This window comes from Anarhichas minor, unplaced genomic scaffold (genome assembly GCF_050575085.1).
Source record: "Anarhichas minor isolate MPS153535 unplaced genomic scaffold, ASM5057508v1 ptg000007l, whole genome shotgun sequence".
Taxonomy (NCBI): domain Eukaryota; kingdom Metazoa; phylum Chordata; class Actinopteri; order Perciformes; family Anarhichadidae; genus Anarhichas; species Anarhichas minor.
The window spans coordinates 11,978,205-11,994,750 of record NW_027466453.1 but is presented as its reverse complement, the minus strand read 5'-3'; the positions used below and the strand labels follow the sequence as shown (position 1 = coordinate 11,994,750).

General features: G+C 43.8%; 1 non-coding gene across 1 annotated transcript; it reads right to left on the bottom strand.

The window, feature by feature from the left end:
• Positions 1-48: 48 nt before the first annotated feature.
• trnae-cuc (transfer RNA glutamic acid (anticodon CUC)) lies at positions 49-120 on the bottom strand. The gene has a single exon. It is a non-coding gene; the product is annotated as a tRNA-Glu (tRNA).
• Positions 121-16,546: the final 16,426 nt, after the last annotated feature.

Sequence of the window (16,546 nt, the reverse complement as noted above, 5' to 3'; positions counted from 1 at the left end):
AATCAGTCTGTATACCGTTTGTTACTCGAACTGATTACAAAACAGTCGTTCCCTGACCGGGAATCGAACCCGGGCCGCGGCGGTGAGAGCGCCGAATCCTAACCACTAGACCACCAGGGACGGTCGTGAATCGGATAACACTGTACGTTTATAAACCTTCAGCTATGAAAGAGTTCATCACAGACTAAAGTTTTTTCACAGCTGACTTCTCAGAAGAGTGTCTGGTCACCCCTAGAGATCCATCCATTGGGCAAAATCCCGAGCGGTGTAGAGCCAGGCCTGGGACATCTTCCATCGTGCCCCAGCGGTGCAGGTCGGCCTCACTCCAATGCCCCTAAGGGTGCCTGCTCAGCCCCATAAATCTAACCATCCTGCTCCAGGGCCAGAGGGCAGAACCCAGGCACCACTGGCCTACTTCCAATGCCCCTAACAGGCACCTCACTCTGCCAGCCCTAACCCTAACCTTGGGGAGCCAGACCCTGACACCACCCCCAGAGCTGGAGCACCCACGGACCCCGTCCACCAGCCGGACCTGCGTACCCACTCTTAAGAAATTAAATTAATTTTTTCCGTGTCTCCAACAGCATTACAAACACATGACTTGAGTTACATAACCTGTGATGAAATGTACAGCATACATAAATAAATCTCACACAAGGGTTGTGAAAAGAAGGTTTATTGAAGCCAGAGTTCATATATCAACTGATCACTCCTGTGTGGTCGAGCACCAGGCAATTACACTTTTTAATACTAGGCTTTCTTTGCCCTCTGGGGGACAGTGTTACACTGACAAATAGTGTGCCTATGTTTACTGTGTATTTGTTGTTGTAATGATGCAGAATGTTAGCGCACTTGTACCAGATCATATTTGGTGACCATTACCTAAAAATTAATATTTAAAAGTTTGTGAAGTCAAGAGGATGTTTCTTGACATTGCACTTGAAATGCTTTAGTTGGTAGTGAGAACAAGACATGATGTATTCAATAAAACAATCCACCTTTCTTTCTTTACTGAACTTCTGTCAGTCTGAGCACTGTTACGCTGCACGTGTTCAGCTGCCTGTCAGGTCTCCTCTCTCTTAAACAGAAATACTTACTTCAGCTGGCTGCTTCAGCATGTACAAGACTGAACAAAAGCTGCCAATTAAGAGCACTTTTATACAATGTAACTTTGCTTTCGTGAGGACAATCAGCAGCTTTTTGTTTAACAATCTTCACGTGGAGATGCAGATGTTTGACTCTTAAATTCTGAGAAAAGAGTTGTGAGTCTTGGTTCAGCTGCAGTGTGTGGGTTGGTGGCTTCTTTCATATTGTTCCAGGTGTTATTTTCCAAGTATTGCTCCATACAATCCATCAAATTCAGCTTTAAAAGACACCTGATATTTTCCCATGCCCCCACGGTTTACGCCCCACCGAGGCCGGTGTTTGAGGAATGGTAGTTGTGACAGCTTTTCTTTTTCATCCTTTGATGGGTAAAAGTAAAGAAGAATATGTTTAAAAGAATATATCCAAATCAGCTCTTCTGTTGCTTATAGTTAATGGACAGGTTATATAACCCTGTTGAATCTGTGCAAAAACCTGATCTAGTGGTGAGACAGTTATCATCTGTGGTTGTCATGGAGCTCACTGAAGGAGCGGCGTGACGACATATACTGGTAATGACACGTAATGCAGCGCATTCGTCCTTTTTCAGTGTACGTCCTGCTTTACTTTGTAGGGAAGTCACAGACGCAGGCTTACGTTTGTAGTTTCCTCTTTATCAGGCACTCTATCGCTGATAGATTACAGACTGACCACTGGGCTGGGAAGCATCCACTGGGGATGCAGTCAATGATGGTAATGACCCGCACACACACACACACACAGACACACACACACACACACACAGACACAGACAGACACACACACACACACACACACACCTTCTTTCTCTCTCAATCTTTGTTTATGGAAAAACAGGGGAAAGAGACTGAATTTGAGATTTCCGACTGGAATGAATGTTATTCCAGATGTTGTGCATAACTAAGCACGCGAGGAACAATTATTTCTAGCTTTGACTTTAACCAGATAAGATGCTCACTGCGTATATGTGAACAAATATGCTTTGTTCGTTGAAAATCGTCTGAAAACGTTTCAGTCTGTGAGTCTTATCAGACAGAGCATATTTCTCTCTCACACAGAAACATGGCCAGTGCAAATACCAAAGACTAAACACAGTGTTGACATCTGTTTGATGAAAAACGGGCAAAGGACAGGCATTCAATTTCATGGTGTTGCAACAGGAGCATTAACAAGGTTTGTGTTCCACTGATATAATGGTAAACACTGATGAGATATTTGCCTCTTAATGGAAAGTCAACACCAAGACATGTTGTGACTCATGTCTCTTACCAGCATGTGACAGGATCACCTGAGAAAAACTTAAATCTGAAAAAAGCCCAGGAATTGAAAATGCGTATTTTAATGCAACTACCTGAATCAGGATATTGGTAATGTGTATTTCAAGAAATATAAATGACTAATCCTGACTGAATGTGTTTGGATCAATACATAAATTGTCAACCTCAAGATTTCTTTTGCATTTGAAAGTCCAAGTTCAGTTTAAAGAATGGCCTAGGTCCGCTGAGAAAGTTCTCCTCTTCAACTGTTCTGAAGCCTTTAAAGGAGAACATATGCTGTTTACTTTAACTGGGACTGTCCTCAGCATTCCCCATCCATCAACAGATGTTTGTAAACTATACTGAGAGTAATTAGCATCCATGTTCAAAACGTTCTGGGTCACATAATCTGTTGTAAAATGAATGAGCATGTAAAAGCAGTGTTGTGTTTTTCCCTTCAGCTCTGGTTTGATAAACCCGTATCCCGCAACAATAGCGTGTACCTGTTAACAAATTAACTGCACTACATTTTCACATGTGTGTGTGTGTGTGTGATGCGAGCCAGTGGGACAACAAACAACCCAGTGATTCATATGTTGCCTAAATTGAATTGACTGAAGTGGACATTTGCATGGAGCAACACTGCTTAGCTGCAATACGCTAACAACTAAATGCACTGCAAACACAATACTGTCTGTGCACAGCTGCGACTTTCTGGCAGGTTGGTGTAAAGACACCAGGGGGCCACCACTGCTCTTCCTTTTTGGGTGTTAATAGGTCACAATGTAAACAAGATTATCTCTTTATACACCCATGCAAGCGACTCATGAAGCCAGCGTTAGCTTATTTAGCTTGCAAGTTCAAAGATTTTGCTGGCAACAGTCGAGATTCCATTGACAGCCACCGGCTATAAATGAAAAACCTGCTTTTGTCTTAATACAAAGGACCTATGAGTGGTTAACTTCCCACCATTATCATTGTAAACTGCATATTTGGTGCAGTTATGTGGCGCGATAATGGAAGGTTTGACAGACATAGCAACAGTAACTTAGTCAATTGAGGTCCCCTCCCACTGTCCATGGAGAACAGGACTGGGCTAGTTTCCCTCCCATTGCCAACCCAATGCTCTTGATGGCTGGAGAATATCTTTGTTTGCCTTTTTAATATCCATGTCTGCAGTATCTCTACTTATGCAGGACGTCTTCATGGCACCACCTGTACAGTCCATCTGCCACTTTTCCAAAGTCTTTTCGAAGTGCTTCAGAAGACCAAATGTGTGCAACAGAGGAGCCATACATCTGTGTAATTATATGGAAAATAACCAGATCCTAACTCGACAACAGTGATATTACTCTCTCTTGAGGTATTTTGTTGCCTGTTTCTCACTGGATGGTAAGAAGTGCTGATCTCCTTGGTTTGGAACAATGACAGAGTTGAGAGAATGAGCGATGGTTTCATGTTATGGAAACGTTTGTGGGATGGAGAGTGGGAGCCGAGCTTTTCTCTCTGAGCCTATACGTGCCTCCCTTCTCTGCTCCGGCCTTTAGCCATCGTACATACAGCCAGAGCAGTGATCTTCACACAAACATGATGCAAAGCCAAATGGGGAAGACGCCACAAAGACGTTCCACGAGGATCATGGTGGGACCCAGAGCATCAAGACCAGAGCATCAGTCTAATTTCAGCATTTGGTGCGGAACACACACACAAAAAACCCCATCACAAACTTGTTTTTCTGTCTTACACATCAGTGTTAAACAAATCTGAGCAAAGTGTTAAGAAGCTATTATATGTCACTGCGTCACTGTCAGCGTCACTGTCTTCATCGTGATATCCGTAATGGAGGCATAGATCCGCTCCGCTCACCCCTTTTCACAAATTGGCATTTGTTTTCTCCAGTTTTGGCCACATTTTTTGCCTTATACTTTTGAGATCCTAGCTGTTCTGATCTGTGTGAATTGAACTAGAAGTACGATGTCAGCCAACACGTACTAGACCTCTTAGGTTTTTGCGTTCCCCAGGCCGCTTAGCCTGCTGGGCTACTACTGGCTCGTTTGTTAGCCCTGGGCTCTGAAGCTAGCTAACGCTACGGAGACCACAGATATAGACTGTCTACACACGTCAAACTGAAAACGGAACCGTCTGTGAATCAGCTTCCACCTTTGCTAATACCTGGACAAGGTTGTGGACTACGGGCTGGAGCACAATTGTCCACCAGATCTGATATGGCTCCACTCACCTCTCCATCTGACTGTGTCAGCTGCGCCCGCCTGGTTGATAAAATCACAGAGCTGGAAGGAAGAATATCCACGCTCTACAGGATCCAGTATGCCGAGAACCTCATGGACACCATCATCTTCGGTCCAGCACAAACCGACACAGCCAGCGACCGTGTGCATGATTCCATCGCTTCCAGTCCTGCTGCCGAGGCCCCTCCTCCGGTCACAGCTCCTGAGGCTTCTTGGCTACGGCTCGGAGCTAAGCCTAAAGCCCTGGTCAGCTCCACTCCATCACATCACGAGCCCTGGTCCCTGGTCTGTGCTCGCAGCAGCCGGATAGGGAGACTTCCCTCTCCTACACCCCATAACTTCGATGTCCAGCTGAAGAATACATATGACACCCTTGCCCTACACGACTTCCCTCCTCTGGCTAGGGACTCCCAGCTTCCTACACCATCCCAGCTGCCGCCTCAAGGGACCCACAGCCCCGGCTCCCCCGACATCCCTACGCCAGTCATTCCTGAGCCCTCCTCTCGCCCCAGGACTCGCCGCTCCATACCGTGCTTTACTCCAGCACCGCGGCGAGCTTCGGTCCCCCGTTCTCTCAGTCCTTGCTCGTCCACTCCGCCACCACTGGTTAAATCCTCTCCTCCACCCATGCGTATTACACGCGCAGTGTTGTCGCCTCGTCCCCTCTTCGCCCCGACGACACTGATAGTCGGGGACTCAATAATCAGGAATACCCGTTTCTTCAACGCGACCACACACTGTTTCCCCGGAGCAACGGCTCACGACATCCTGCTGAAACTGCCTGGCCTGCTGCACGCCCTCCCGTCTACCATTCGGCGAATTATCGTTCATGTGGGAATCAACGATACAGCCCTCCACCAGTCTGAGTTGACCAAGATGGATTTTAAAAATCTTCTACACTTTTTAAACAGCTGTGGACTGTCTGCTTTCATCAGTGGTCCAACTCCAACACTCGGCCGTGGATCACAGCGGTTCAGCAGAGTCCTCAGCCTCCACACTTGGCTCCAGGCCGCCTGCAGGACCAACAACGTGAGCTTCATTGACAATTTTAACCTGTTTTGGGACCGCTCTTCCTCTTTTAAGAATGATGGTATTCATTTTAACAAGCTGGGTAGCCGCCTGCTAGCGGCTAATTTACAGCATGCTGTACACTCTTGTCCACATGACTGACTATTTACTTTCCACACACACGCCCCTTCTTCTTCTACGCTGCCACCTCTGAGCACAGTTTCCCGTGACTGCTCCCCCTCCTGGCCTTCCCTGTCATCAACTCCTTCAGCTGCAGCTCTCCCCATTCAGACTATTGTGACTGAGAGGCTGCCCCGTCCACACCGCATTCACAAAGCCATAAACAAAAACAACCTCAGCTATATCCCTCCCAGTGATGTTTATATCGGCTCCCAGCACAAGTTCATCATCTACAACCCCACTTCTGTCAATTCCATCCCGTCTCTGTGGACTCATCATCGGCGTACCACCACTCCCTCATTACGTCATCATAACAAACAGCACGTGAATGCAGCCAACCTCAGAACCCTCCCCAAAACCTCACAACCAACCACAAAACACTCCATGAAGCTTGCTCTGTTCAACACTCGGTCACTAAGCAACAAAGGCCCAATCATCAATGAATTCATCACCGACAACAACCTTGATATCCTCTGTCTCACTGAAACTTGGCAAAAACACCTGGATTACTACGCACTCAATCAAACCACCCCAACTGGATATCATTACCTGGATAAACCACGCCCTGATGGCCGCGGTGGAGCGGTGGAGGAATTGCCGCTCTTCACCGCCAACATATCAAGACCAGACTGACTAACATCGACAGTCCACCCTCCTTTGAACAGCTCACATTCAAACTCTCTGGTCCTAAACCCCTGGTCATTGCAATTATCTACCGCCCCCCCAAAGCCAACCCTGCCTTCCTCTCTGACCTATCAGAATTCCTCACCCAGCTCTGCTCCGTCTCACCTTCCATCCTGTTGCTTGGTGATTTCAACATCCACATCGACTCCTCAGACTGTAAAACTGCCACCGAATTTCTGGACCTGCTTAAATGCTTCAACTTCACTCAACACATAGACTTCCCCACCCACAACCGCGGGCACATCCTGGACCTGGTCTGCTCCACTGAAATCACCATCAACCACCTCTCCGGCTATGACCTCACCATCTCCGACCATCTAGCCATCATCATGGAGATCGACATCCCCATCCCAGAACCCAAACTCACGCGCACCATCACTCTCCGAAATATCAAGTCTGTCTGCCCTTCATCCCTGTCAGCCTGTCTCACTGAAAAATTCTCCACACTCTCCCCCTCCCTTAGCCCTTCCCCCTCAGACCTGGTCAACCTCTACAATAACACACTATCCTCCTGCCTTGATCAGCTTGCCCCTCTCAAAACCAGAACTGTCTCATTCACCCACACTGCTCCCTGGTTCACCCCTGAACTCCGCCTCATGAAATCCCGGAAACGCAGACTAGAGCGACTCTCCAAAAAAACCGGCCTCACAGTTCACACCCTGGCGTACAAGGAACACATACAGCAATACAAACTGGCTTTAAACTCTGCTCGCTCCACCTACTACTCTGGCATCATCCGCTCTGGTTCCACCAACCCCAAGGTCCTCTTCTCCACAATAAACAAACTCCTCAAACCTATGGACAATCTCTCCCACTCCTCCACAGCAGAGAAATGCAACTCCTTTCTGACGTTCTACAAAGCTAAAATCGACACCATCTACAACCAACTGGCCACTTCCAGCCCTGCTTTGTCCAACCCTGTATCTGCAAATCCTCCACTAACTGACCGGTCGCTCTTCCAATTCTCTCTCATCTCCCCCTCGGATCTCAATAAATCACTCTCTGGCATGAAGACTCCGACCTGTGACCTCGACCCTATCCCTTCCACTTTAGTTATGGCCTGTCTCCCGGCCCTCCGCCCGCACCTCCTCTCTGTCATCAACTCCTCCCTGTCTACTGGCTCCGTCCCTCCCGCCCTCAAACTCGCCTCAGTCACACCCATCCTCAAAAAACCTGGCCTTGACCCCGACATTCACAACAATTACAGACCCATCTCCAATCTCCCTTTTCTGTCTAAAATACTGGAACGCATTGTTGCCCATCAACTGAAAACTCACCTGGACTCAAACCAACTATATGAACCATTTCAATCCGGATTCAGATCTCATCACAGCACAGAAACTGCCCTCATCAAAGTCACCAACGATCTCCTCTCCTCTGATGAACACTCCCTCAACATCCTGATACTGCTCGACCTCAGCGCAGCCTTCGACACCATCAACCACTCCATCCTCCTTTCACGTCTCGAGTCCTCCCTCCACATCACTGGCACAGCCCTCTCCTGGTTTAAATCATACCTCTCCGACCGTGAACAGTTCATCAGCATCAACAAATTCAAGTCTGACACAGCCCCAGTCTCTCAAGGTGTCCCCCAAGGTTCAGTACTCGGTCCCCTCCTCTTCATCCTCTACCTGCTCCCCCTTGGTGACATCATACGCCACCATGGTCTCCAGTACCACTGCTATGCTGACGACACCCAGCTCTACATCTCCACCAAATCCATCACCCCCACCATCCACTCCACCATCACCAACTGCCTCACAGACATAAAAACCTGGATGCAAGCAAACTTCCTCAAACTCAACACCGACAAATCTGAAGTCCTCATCATCGGCCCCAAATCATTAAACAATTCCCACCACGACTTCTCCCTCTGCATCGATGGCATCACTGTTCCTGCCTCCACACATGTCCGTAACCTCGGGGTCATCTTCGATCAAACTCTCTCATATGAACGCCACGTCAATCACATCACAAAAACCGCCTTCTTTCATCTCAAAAACATCGCCCGTCTCCGTCCCTCCCTCTCCTCCGCAGCCGCTGAAACACTCATCCACGCCTTCATCACCTCTCGACTGGACTACTGCAACAGCATCCTGTACGGCTCACCCACCAAAATCATCAATAAACTACAATACATCCAGAACTCAGCTGCCCGTCTGCTCACCCACTCCCGCACCAGAGACCACATCACCCCAGTCCTTCAAAACCTCCACTGGCTCCCCATACAGCAAAGAATCCAGTTCAAGCTCCTCCTCATCACCTACAAAGCCCTCCACAACCTTGCCCCTTCATACCTTTCGGACCTCCTGTACCATCACATTCCCAACCGCAACCTCAGATCTGCTGACGCCAACCTCCTTACCCCCCCTACTCTGTCCAAGCATCGGACCTGGGGGGACAGGGCCTTCTCCGTTGCTGCCCCCTCCCTCTGGAACTCCCTGCCCCAACACCTCAGACATTCTTCGTCACTTGCCACTTTCAAAACTGCACTTAAAACTCACCTATTCAAATCTGCTTTTAACCTCTAAAGTCAGTCATGTATGTTTTCTTTCTTTCTTTTCATGTTTATTTTATTTTATTTATTTTTTCTTACTGTTATGTCGTATATTTTGTTCTTATTATAAATGCTTCTATTGTTTCTGTTTTTAACATGTAAAGTGTTTTTGAGTGCCTTTTAAAGCGCTATATAAATAAAATGTATTATTATTATTATTATTATATATTTTCATCCGGAATTAGTCCAAACCACAAACAAAAGGTGCTTAATTGTGTTCTGTCGCATTTTCTCTAATTGTGAAGCAGAGCTAACGAGCTCTTTCAATCTGACAACATAATTATAGGAGAAGACAAAACAAGAGGCTGCTGCGACTGCTAATGACGATGATGAAGATTTTAAAAAAGCCAGCAGGTCCTGTTCTCAGTGAAAACTAAACAGATCACAGGAGAGCAAACCATTAACCTGGAACAGCAGAGATGTTTGTTAGAATTACCCAAAGTCTCATGCTAACAAAGGACATTATCCCACCGTGGTTCTGTCATCCAGCCTCTTTAGAAATGTCAGACTCCTGCGTCCAGAATAACAGCTACAGTAATGGAGACATGTTGCGTGATACATCAAAATGTCCAAGGCCCATTTTCCCTGTCAGAGCAATTTAGTGTGTGCTTTAATTTCAGCCTATTTGGTGCAGCAGGAAGTGAAGTTACAGAACAAAACTAATGACTGAACTGTGGGGTTTGCATTTATCACAAGGCTTAATAACATCAGTGGACGTACAGAAGCTATTAGTGGACCAAGGTAATCATATTGCCTTTCATCCCAATATAGAAAGCCAGTCCTTGACACTGAACCCTGGCTGTCCTATAATAAAGGCATGACTACAACAACGGAGAGTGAAAGGTGGGAAATAATAAAAAAAATACCCTTAATTCTAATGATGTAATCCACTTGTTTTGCCCTAAATTTTACTTTAAATTAAGTGGAAGTTTGTGATATACAGAAATGTTCACTCATGCAGATCTGCAGCTATTCTGAAGGAGGAAGTTTATCCTCGTGCTTTTTGTTCTTTTGTTGTTTTTCCTCGGGGGGAGGCCATTACGTGAAGATTCACATTAAAGTTACAACAAATCACAACAATTCCTTCAGCTGTCCTCAAAAGGCGAGTACGCATGTGAATTACTTGAAAATCAGAATGTGCATTTCTGTAATGCTATACAATGGAGATATACATTTTCAAGTTTTGTTTGGATTTACTGGAATAAAACTGCTGCTGCTGCATCACACAAAAGTGTTAACAATGATTGAAGTGAACTGATTAATGACCGACTACTTTACAGTCTTATGCATGAATGACTTGCATATGTTTGACACTGGCATCCAGCTCTTATTGCCATATAGGAACGACATGGAGACAGCTTCTTAAATAATATTATGATAATATAAAGAATATTGTGCACTTGACCAATGATTTTCACTGGTGCAATGTAACTAAATACATGTACTTAAGTTTTTCCATTTTATGCTGCTTTATATTTCTACTCCTTTACATTTACTTGACAGCTTCAGATATAATTTAAGTATGATTTTGAATGCACTGCAGTATTTTTTTTTTACATGTAACAGAGTAAATGTACACAGTGGTACTATAGTGAAAGATCTGAGTACTTCTTCCACCACTGATGACTCTTAATCCTGGCTACTTGATTAGCTCCTGTTAAAAATCCGCCATTGTTGCATTGGGAGCTGTGTGATTCTGTCACTTTAGTCTCTGTGCTCCCTTCTTTTTGTGCCAGTTCGTCATTGTTATTGGCACTCAGTGTGCGGTGTTACAGCCTTCGTTTCTAGTTGAATGTGGTTTCCGACAGTTTGAGTGTGTCAATGATGAGAGGTCAGACCACTGAATTCCACAAATTAGAGCCAATTTACTACAAATGGCAAAATATTCAAATTACTTTTCCAAAGCAAACTACAGATTTTTAGACTGATGTGTTTTTACTCCCTTTCAGGCAGCAGTTGTCTCGCTTAATGCCAGTGCAGCACGATAATACATATTTATTGAATTTACTTTTTGTTTATTAAGTCTTAGTTGGAAAAGTTGAATTATTATGATTGGAGTTTTTTTTTTAATAAGAAACACTGGCATCTTTGAGAACATCAACCTGAAATGCAAAAGGCTACACAATTTCATTATTTTCACAATCTTCATTTGCTTAATGCGTGTTTTATGAGTTCTGTTTTCTGGCTGCACAGTTCACGGATAGCGAGGATATCTACATTCTTGCTTCTTCAACTCTTCTGAATGGACCATGAAAGTTCTCAAGTCAGTGCTTTCAACTGCACTTCTATGCTACAATGATACAAACAACAATATTACCAATGTAAAGTACTGTCTTAAACTGACACATGTGCTATGCTTTATAAAATCTCATACAGTTTGTTAGACAATGGGCGTAAACATACAGAACATGTTCTTGTTGTATGAACATTCAGTCCAAATAATAATCTATCTGCACAGTTATGTCTCAAACTATGTGAGGCGACAAAACAATCACGTAATATTTATTTTGCAATCACAAATTACAGTTTATATGATTAATAGAAAAAGGTGAGGTGTAGCTAGAGAGAGTGATTTGTTCATTAATCACATTTCTTTGGAACGTATTTGTTGATGAGCAGCACTGCATCTTAATCTACTCCCTTATTGTATGTTATTAGTCAAAACACATCTGACATTTTCAGGAAATCTTAGATGGATGAGATGCTTCTTATATTCAATTTGCAGCAACATTATGTCCGTTTTGGTTGTCTGGTTTCATAGACAACCAAAACAAGTTTCTGTAGCATTTCAGATGGAGACAATACATAATGAATTTGATCTGAATGGCTTTTATTTTTATGGTAAAATGTCTCTGGCTCTCTGAAGTGGCTATAAGTTAAATGAAAACAAATACAACAATGTCCCCCTTCACTACAGCCTTGTTTGTTGTAAACTGGTCTGACATTTATTTCAAACAGATCTCTAAAATAGTCACTTTTGCGAGGCTCTACCTGCTTTTAATTCACTTTTGTATTTTCCACGATGTGCCTCGGGATACTTCTTTTTACATTAACACATGTGAAGAGTCAAATACTGTTTTGTGGCCACATTATAAAACAATTGCTTTAATTTCCTGTTGTTGTATGTTTTCCCCTTTGGCCAATCTCACTTGATTTGAAATAAACAGTAGATTTACCTATTGATGCATATTTCAGATGATGGAAAAAACACCTGACATTAAAGCTGAAATGTTATTTCTGCTTGTTGCTGATGTCTTTAAGCTTCTCGTTACAAAACCTAATATGCGTCCTCTAATAAACAGGGGAAGAAGAGAGTTAGTGGGATATTGTTCTGCTGGCACCTTGGCCTCTGATATCGAAGCCATCCTGGGTGAGGCGGATGTGAGTCATTTGCAGAGTCGTGTGTCATCGACATTTTCTGCCTAAACTGTGGCAGGTCAATAGGTTTCAGCACAATGTATTCAGACACACTGAGCTGCAAAGGGACAAAGATTGGGGCTCATTTCAGTGTGACATTATTCTGCATCCATTAGAGAGTTTGACTTGTTTTCAATTTTCAAAGTGCATTTACTCAAGTACAATTTTGAGGTACTTGTACTTCGCTCAATAGTATTATTAAATAGTGTATATTATTCATACTTTTTGCTCTACTACATTTGTCGGACAGCTATACTTGGAAGTCACTTCTCAGATTAAACAATTTGACAAAAATATATATATTTATAGTTTCATAAAGTACGATGCATAGGAAATATTAAACCCTTGTCTTTTTTGTTTTTGAGCTTTGACAAACAAAGCAATGTCTAGTTGGGGCTTCTTTACCGTCTCAGATGGTTGTAAATACATGTAAATAACTGTTGAAGGCCCTAAGAGGTCAAATTAAACAATATTTCACAACAAAAGCAATCAGAGAAATGTATCAGACACAGGTATAACTTTATTTTTGATTGTTGTAATGGAGTAGCCTATTGTACGTTGTGTAATATGTTTATTTTATTTTATTTTTTCTTATTCATTCATTCACTGAAGTGAACACTTCCAACACAAGATTCCACAGAAAGTATAAGCTACAATTTGCATATTTTGTTGTATTGAAAAGGAGCAGGGGAGAGGAAAAATAAGACATATTTGGCTACAATAACAACGGCAATTATAAAATAGTCTATCATAGATGGTCTGACAGCATGTTCAACCTTTCAATGGGCATGTGCACACATGAAAACGCACTCATACACCCAGTACAGAACATCATAAAAATCACTCATTAAGTCCGAAAATGTATACGTTTTCGAAGTAGCTTTGTCCTCTTTTTTTCCCCTCCGATGTGCTTTTTCTATTTTCTATTTCAGACTAATGTAATCTACCACCACATGAGAGTATATCTCCAAGTAAAACAAATAAAAGATGTTTTATGCATGTTGTAATTGGGCTGACTTACTGCTATGTTTGGTTTACCTCATTCATTTTGATAGTTTGACTAATGAGATCCACTTTGCTTTGCACCCAAATGTGTCCAAAAAAGGTGAAGGAATGTGTGCACGTCTCCCACCGAGGGGGCTCTTGACGACAGTCATTCAGATACAGGAGTGGCTGGAATGGAGGCGATGATTGCCTCTGCAGCTGAACATCAGCCACTCTCATCGCTGGGGTTGTTTGTATTTTATGTCCTGTGGTTCTCGGTTGAAAATGTCTCTCGGGGGAAGAACGGAGGAGGAAGAACGGAGGAGGTAAATGATCCAGAGAAATGACAGAGCGATACGACAGGGCCTGAATGGGAACAGTGCTGGTGCTTATCAGCTGCAGCCACGGGAACATGATTATAACCGACTCACAGACTAACAAGGTGGAGGTTTAAACACTGCAACCCGCCGCCATGGTCCTGTCTGCATGCAGCATCTAACACAGCGACGGAGCCCCCGGTAAAAACATTGTCATCACATAATGGGCCCATTAAACCCACTCAACAGAGGACAACAAGCCTCTTGAATCTCTATTTGATTAATTATCCCCGCTGAGATTCAGTATCGCAGAAGAGCTTCAAACAGAGATGAGTGAGAATGTCAGAAACATAAACAAGAGAGTTCGAGTGTGTATGCAAGTGTGTCTGAGTGTCTTGTATCCCTCAGATGACTGCACAAGGTTGTGAGAAAAGGTAGCTGGATGTTAACTCTTGGCAGCTTCTGCTCAGCTTCCAGTGCTGGATAATGATTCCCAGCAGGCACCACACGACTTCTACAGTTTGTGTGGTTGCAAGCAAGAGTTCCAGCTCTCACCTTTTCGCTGCATGCAGCACACGTGCATGTGTGGGCAGGCAGGCAAGCAGCCGGAAATGTTTCCTCAAACATCTGCTAACGTGCAGATGGATCAGGAGTGTACAAACACACCGTAAACTGTGCTGCTGTTCATTCCGAATGACATTTTCCATCTCCTATTTGTAATTAAAGTAATTTCCTTCCAGAATTGTTTCATCTGATCAATCACATATTGGAGTCAGAATGACATACCTAGTTAGCAGCACAACTAGTACAGACATTTATGGTCCCCTCAGGATGAATTGTGATACCTTTGGTGATCCCTTCATTTTTAATCCAGTGTAACAATCTGTCATGACAACTTTTGTTTCTTGTTCCCTGTCCCCGGCCCCTGCTCACTTCCCTCAGCCCACATACTCTCCCCTCACTCCCCACACCTGCCATTCTGATCCATGCACTAGATGCCGCCAGATTCTCTTGCCAGTCCAAGTCACCTGACATCCCCTCTCACCTACACACCTGTCCCCACTTCCCTAATCAGCTCTGCCAGGCCTTCCCCGCCTTCCTCCTCACCTGCATCTAATTTACTCATCAGCCACTCTTCACATTTACAAATCCACTTCCTCTCAGATTATTTTAGTGTGTTTTTCTGTTACCTGCTTGTTGGATTTACTGCCTGTTTGGACTCTTGATGCCTCTACATTTCTTCATTATACCTCTGAATGTTAGCATTTTGCTCCATTCGCCACAGTGGCTCACAGAGCGACTAAGGCTAATGTAAATTGTATTCTCTACAGTTTGCCATTACACAGACTGCAGGAAGGTTGGCCAAGTTGTTAACTTAGCTTTTTTCACTATGCACTCCCAAAGGCAGTAAAGTGTGCACTTCCATGTGATAATCATCATGCAAATAACACATATTCATTAAACACTTTGGTGAAATCCACTTTTCAATTACACCGCTTGCATTTGGACGAACAAGAAAAGCCCGTCAACTGTCTACTAATCACTCTGCTGCCCTGCTGGTGTTTTCATCGGTGTGGCTAACGTGCCAGTGTTTTTAATGGGCGCCGGGCAGAGTGCTGTCGACCACAACCAGTCGAAAAAGATTAATTACATCTTAGCAGCATCATCCCTTCCAGCACATTCCCCCAGAACCAGTTGGCATGCAGGCTGTTGAATGAAAACAAAGTGGAAGTGTGCATAATCAAACAGAGCCTGAAGCCGAGGGTAATCATCTCGTCAGGGAGGATGCCGGTGCCATGGCACGACCGGCACTGTTCACACTGTTCACACTGTTCACACTGAGGGGAAAACAGCCCACAGACAATCCTCCTTTTTTAACTCAGAATGTAGGAAGAGTTTTTGAGGGTTTTAAGTGTCTGTAGGATAAGGGCCGCAGAAATGTGACCTTTTACATAATGAAACGCAGATGAGGAGCTATCCTTTTAGGTGTTCGTGGAGAACCGTAAAGGTCACTCAACAACGCTGCTCTGAAGTCCCCAAACAACAATTCGGTGACATGTTGAAGATGCATATTTACAATGTAGTCTAATTACTGTGTACATGGAGTGTAGGCTAATTGTCTGATTACATTAACTTCCTGTATGATAATTTAAAGTGTGTGTTAACAGGGAACTGGCATTAATCTCCTGTAGGTATTTAAAAAACCACCTTCTCTGAACCCACTGATGATGTAATGAGACTTTACATTAGGAAGAGCTCTAATACAACTGACTCTAATTTAAACTGACTCAGTGCCGACCATGCGGGATCATACCTTAAGGTTAACATGTTAGACCTGAATATGGGAGACATCCGCTCTGTGAATTTAACTCCGTGGTTCTGCATGCTAGGTGTGTGTTTATCTCGGTTCCTTACTAATGTGTTTGTACAGGTCTGTCTGTCCATCCATATCAAGCGACCTGTCGCTTAGATTTTTATTTATTTATTTATTTTCATGCAACTGCTGTGTTAATACGTTTTGGAGGAAACGTAATGCCTCCAAAATGTATTTTGCTTTTAATCAACATAATTAAGGAATGTTAAATAATGCGATTAGCAAGTATCAAAATGTTGATTCTGAATGTTAACAAAGCATTTCATTTGTTTTCCCTTAATACCGTAGCAACTTAACTGATTAAACCTTTTTTTACTGGTTATGCACCCAATGGCACTGTTGAAAAAGCGGCCAGTTTTTGTGCCTAAACCTAACCAGAGCTTTGTCACATCAGCAGA